A 6,200-nucleotide genomic window follows, 5' to 3' on the forward strand; every position below is an offset into this window, starting at 1 on the left:
GCTGGGGGGCGGGACGAGGCAGTTACTAATTAAGTCCTCTAATTAAGAGGATTGGATAGTCGTGTGAGAGAAGCAGGGACTCGCTAAGCAGCGGATGTAATGGGAGCAAGACCGCAGCCTTCTTGGATGGCCGGACCCTACCGAGGAAGACTGACAATCGGAGCGCTTTGAAAGTAAGTCGGTTTACCTCTCCTTGGGGACTTCAGAATTCCTGGCTCTGAGGTCAGTGCCCACGATTGCTTTCAGGTGTACCACCTCTGGAATCTGTGACTTCAGCACATTCAGTGCTTTCTACTTCATATGAATTAGCGCGTGTGTGGATTACTTACTGGTTTCTGCCAATGGTTTCCCTTCTGCAGTCACAGGGGCTGCTTTGTGGACGTCATCTTTGCTTTAAGTCCCAACAGCAGCCCTGATTCGGGCTGCTTGGGCCATATGAGGTCAGAAGGTGTGGTGATAGCTACGTCTCTAGCGAACAAGTCAACCGGCCAGAGCTCTTCCAGTAATCGGAGGTCAACATGACTCAGCAAAAAATGTAATTCGTCAAGATGTAATTTACGTGCTCGCTGGAGCCCTTCAACTCCCTTTCCCTGAAAGGAGAAAAGGATTGTTTAGACTCTGCATGTCTTTGGGAGGTTAGTCAGCTCAGGCAGCTGAAACAAACTAGCAGACTAAGTGGCTTAAACAACAGATCTTTATTTCTCATTGTTCTGAAGGCTGAGGAGTCCAAGATCAAGGTGCCAGCAGATTTAGTTCTCGCTGAGAGCCCACCTTCTGATCCATAGATGGTTGCCTTCTCCTTGTATCTTCCCCTGATGGAAAGCAGAGAAGCAAGCTTTCTTGGGTGTCTTATAAGGGCACTAATACCTTCATGAGGGTCCCACTCTCCAGACCTAATCACCCCAAAGGCCTCCCTCTCCTACTCCCATCACATTGGGATTAGGGTTTCGGCAGGTGAATTTGGGGAGTACAGAACATGCAGTCTTTTACAGCCCTTCTCTGTGCCTTGACCTCATCAGTGTTCAGGATCTCTACTGATGTTACTCACTGCCTTCCACCTGCCAGCCTTCCTGCCTCCTCCGGAATCTACCATCCCTGTGCGTGATAGACACTGAACCACTCCGGTGAGGCCAACCCACCCACTTCTCTCTGTGTCCCCAGGCATGGAATCCCTGCCTCCAGCTGAGCTTCCTCCCAGGTCACACAGATCCTGCCTCACTTTAGTGACTCAACCCAAAGTGCTCAGTAAGTGCAACGAATGTTATCTGCAGGTCTCAGTTGCAACAAACATAAACTGACCCAATCTAGCTCTAGAAACAACGGGGCTGGTCGAAAGGCTACAGAAGAATTTCACAGAACCTGGTTTCCATCTCAGTAAGGACAGACGGATGTCTAGGACTTGGGAAGTCACAGACAGCCACTCCCTGGTCCTCTGATTCCATCTGTCTCTCTGTGTGTGTCATTTCTGCTTCTTACTGCATGTGGATTCCTGGCTCCTGATTCTCTTTGAGCACCTCCCTTCTCACCTTTCTCCCAGCCTGAAACAGAGATCGCTACTTGTTCTCCAATATCCATGTGTGGTCACATGACCGAGTTCTGGTTTGATGTGGAAGCCCTGTCTGCAACTTTGTGATTAGAGAAAAGGGGCATGTTCCTTTCTCCATCCTGCCTTGATCACGGATATGGCAGTGATGTGAACCTGAGGATGGATGGCCACAAGTTCAGAAGAGCCTGGGTCCCTGGCAAAGAGGAGTTGCGATATCAAGTTTGGACAGTTTCTGTTCAGATTGTTACCTGAGAGAGAAAATAAATTACCTGGAGAGAAAAGCATGATCTCTTATCTTGTTTAAGTCAATCTTATTTTTGTCTTTATTGTAGTGGTTGAATCTGTGTCCTGATAGATGAATCATTTGGCCTGTGACTTCAGCATCCCTTGATCCAAAATAAATATTACTTTAGTGCAGGTGCTCACCATTGTCCAACCAACTCCAACTTTGAGTTTCCATTTTCAAATTTCGATGAAAAGGAATCTGATTGGCCAAGCTCTGGTGAGCTACCCAGCCTGGTCCAATTGTCTGCTGCTGGGGTTTTGGTGGGGGAGTGGCAGAAAAGGAGGTCTATGTGATACAGAGAGTCGCTTTATTTAAAGACAGTCAATGTTGCAGGTTCATTAGCAATAGGATACGGGTGTTCTGGGAATTATTAGCCTGCCAGAAATGCTGAGATGCAACACAAATGTCCAGAAAACTAGCTTTTGTTGATTTAAAAAAAAAAAAAAGCTTCTAGGATATGTTGGGGATCAGAAAAGAGTCAAGCCAAACCCTCAGAACCCTCCACTTTTGTAGGACTGTATAATTATCACTGAATAAAACAAACATCCTGCATAAATAAATAATTCAAATCATAAAAACTTGTTTTAAGTAGACCTTTAAGATTTTATACATAGTATAAATATTTTTATGCCTAAAGTATAAATATTTTTATGCCAAAATTAACTGGAAGACTCAATATAGTCAGGTACTTGGTACGCTGGGAAATTTAGGCTATTCAGATTTTGCTGTCTATGAAGTTATTTTAGCTGTGATGTCGCCAAAATGTTTTTATCATAATATAATTAAGCGGGTACAATAGGCACATTTAACTCTGATAATTTCATGCTCAAGTTTAAGTGTCGTATCATACTGAAACTCCAGATCAACATCAACGGACAACGTGAGATTATTGGAGATGCAGTCTCCAAGATGCTCCCTCTCTAGCAGTGAAGCCATTTCATTTCCATCAAGTCCTTTCAGTAGCATTTCCAAACGTGTGATCTGCAGACCACTGGGACCCGGAGATACTCCAGGAAAAGGGGAGTTCCAAAGTTCCAACAGCTTTGAAAAATATACTGCAAGTTTAGAGTTCCCTCTTGGAGACTCATAATGTGATGCATAACCAAAGTTTTGAGGCATCCTGCTAAAATGAAACATCTCACTTCTGTTGAAAATTGTTTAATCCTGTGTTTCCCCCGAAGTTCACATTTTGGAAAATGCTGTGTATCTGTACGATTAGCGTCGGGAGGGACAGATGCAGTGATGAGGTTGTGGATAGAATTATTGTAAGGAACAGAGGTCCAAGTAGGGGCAATCAGAGATGAAAATACTCAAGAAAGACAACGGTTTCATGTTTTTAAGCTGTGAGGGGGATGTAGACAGGTCTAAACAGAGCAAAAGGTGTGAAGGGAGATGTTTATTAATCTCTTTGTATATATATTTTTTTTATTGAAGTATAGTCAGTTTACAGTGTTGTGTCTGTTTCTGGTGCACAGCACAGTGCTTCAGTCATACATGAACACACATATATTCATTGTCATACACTTTTCCACCGTGAGTCACTACAAGATACTGAATAGAGCTGGGATCTGGATGCACGGATGCTAATGCTGTTCTGTCTGTTACCCCCTTTTGTCCTGTGTGAGTGACTGCATCCTCTCCTGGAGGGTTGGGTGGGAGTATTTAGGGGGTAAGGACCTCCACCTTGAGCCCCAAGAGCAGCCCATGCTGGGGGCGTCCTGTGCAGTCAGGAAAGGGTCAGTCACCATGTCTCCCTTTTCCAGAGGCCTGGTCTGCAGGTTGGTCTCTGGGTCCATCTTTAACCTCTGAAATAGGATGGGTGTTCTGAGCCAGGTGTCCTGTCCACCTCAGGTTTAGAAGTCTGTTCCACCTCACACGAAGCAGTTTCTCCTTTTAAAACCTCCACCCTGTGGCATGCAGGCGAGCTAACAGAGCTTCCCGAGGGCACTTCTGGGGGTGGCTGGAAACTGAATCTCCCTCCTTCCAGCCTGAGAGCCCGATGGACAGCACTTGCCCAATTCCCAGTGATAAGATTAACTTGCCAAGACTGCAGATTCAAGGTGTATGTTAAACTGGATTTTATTTTGCTGTGGCTGCTTTGTTTATTTCCTTATCTGTGCTGCGGTTTATTTTCCTCAGTGTTACTCAGGCCTTTTCCCTGAGGAGTCTGAGAAGCCCCCTCTTAAATGAGAGTTTTTGTTGTTGTTGTTGATCTTTGGTTTTTAAAAATTGAGTTATATTTGATACACGACCTTGTGAAAGTTTAAGGTGTACAACATATTGATCTGATGTGTTTATATGACAATTGCAGCATCACTTAACACCTTTATAACGTCATACGGTTCTCATTTCTTCTAGTGTTGGAAACAACTAAGGTCTAGTCTCTTAGCAAGTTGAATTTTTAAAAATTTTATTTATTGTTTGCTTGTTTTTTTGAATGTTTGTTTTGGGGGGGAGGTAATAATTAGGTTTATTTACTTATTTATTTTAATGGACGTATTAGGGATTGAACCCAGGACCTCATGCATGCTGAGCATGTGCTCTACCACTAAGCTATACCCTGCCCACCAAAGTTGAATGTTTATAATGCCATTTTGTTGTCTGTAATCACTGGTTTCCAGGACTTGGTACCGGGTTTCTTGATCTTGGCACTGTGGACATTTGGGGCAGTATAACTCGTTGCCATGGAGCCTGTCCTGTCCTGGACACCGTGGGATGTTTGGTAGCATTCCTGGTCCCACCCACCCTGATGCAGCACCACCAAGTTGTGACACCAAAAATGTCTCCAGGAAGTGCCAGCTGGGGAGGGGAGACTCACCCTGGACTGAACCACTCCTCAGTCATGGCTCAGCAGGGACAAAGCCAACACTTCAGCTAGTTTTGTATTTCTACACTCCCCACCCCCAATGCAAATGGTGAGCACCTGCAAGCTCCTCTCACAGAAGGATGTGGACTCTCAAGGGCACAAACTCATGTGTTTCCAGCCCTGAGCCTAGCACAGTCTGCAGAAAATGTTGGATGAATGAAAAAAGTGAGCGATGACTGCCTGAAAATTCTTCCCAATGCGGTGAATTTGAGGCAACTGAATGTCAGATAAGCCAACCACTGTGGCTGGGTTGGCTAACTGCACACCAAATAGGTTGCCTTGCATTCGTTTTGTTGAGTGTTCATTCATTCTTTGACTGGGAAAACACTTCCTGAGGTCTTGCCACATGCAGGCAGCCTGGCCCAAGGGCTCCTGGCCGGGGCACTGGCACTGGATGGCGTGGGTCAAAGGTCAGACCCTGCTGCTGCCACATGTGGGTTTTGTGATCCCAGGCAGGTTTCCTGACCCCTCGATGCTGTGACACAGACCTTGTGGAGTTTGTATAAGGAGTCAGCAACTCAATACATGAACAGCACTTAGCCGTTTCCCAGATGCCCAGTAAGTGCTAAGTGTTTGCTGTTACTCTGCCTCTTCGGGGAAGTAAAGAGGGTGAAGTACCAGTTGTGCAGGAAAACCGCTCTCATGTGGCTCAATATCGCTAATTATCAGAGAGATGCAAATCAAAAGCACAGTGAGATATCTCCTCACACCAGTCAGAATGGCCATCATTAAAATATCCAGAAACAAATGATGCAGAGGGTGTGGAGAAAAGGGAACTCTCCTACACTGTTGGTGGGAATGTAGTTTTGTGCAGCCACTATAGAAAACAGTATGGAGATTCCTCAAAAAACTATTAATAGACTTACGCTATGATCCAGCAATCCCACTCATGGGCATATATCCAGAGGGAACTCTAATTTGAAAAACTACATGCATGCCAGTGTTCACAGCAGCACTATTTACAACAGCCAAGACATGGAAACAACCTAAATGTCCATCGACAGGTGACTGGATAAAGAAGAATGTGGTATATATACACAATGGAATACTACTATGCCATAAAAAAGAATAAAATAATGCCAGTTGCAGCAACATGGGTGGGCCTGGAGATCATATTTCTAAGTGAAGTAAGCCAGAAAGAAAAAGAAAAATTTAGAACTCCTTACTTATCCCTCCCCTACCCCCTTCCCCAGCAGGTAACCACATTTGTTTTCTATGTCTGTGAGTCTGTTTCTCTTTTGTAGATAAGTTCATTTGTGTCATTTTTTTTTATAAGATTCCACGTAGAAATACGGTATTTGTCTTTCTCTGTCTGACTTACTTCACTCAGTACAGTCATCTCTGGGTACATCCATGTTGCTGCAAATGACATTATTTTATTCTTTTTTTATGATTGAGCCCACTTTTAAATATAATTTGTGTAAGGCTGAGCTGTCCTGTGGCACAGTCACTGGTGGGGAGGGGAGGATTAAAAAAAAAAAACACCACCAACAGCAAACAAT

The 6,200-nt window shown here is 44.5% G+C and overlaps 1 long non-coding RNA gene across 1 annotated transcript; it reads left to right on the plus strand.

Annotated features, from left to right (window-relative positions):
• On the plus strand, positions 1–1,830 carry LOC140687665 (uncharacterized). The gene is made up of 2 exons (XR_012062085.1): positions 1–173; positions 993–1,830. It is a non-coding gene; the product is annotated as an uncharacterized lncRNA (long non-coding RNA).
• The last annotated feature ends 4,370 nt before the right edge of the window (positions 1,831–6,200 follow it).

The sequence above is a fragment of the Vicugna pacos genome, chromosome 20, assembly GCF_048564905.1.
Source record: "Vicugna pacos chromosome 20, VicPac4, whole genome shotgun sequence".
In the NCBI taxonomy this organism is placed as follows: domain Eukaryota; kingdom Metazoa; phylum Chordata; class Mammalia; order Artiodactyla; family Camelidae; genus Vicugna; species Vicugna pacos.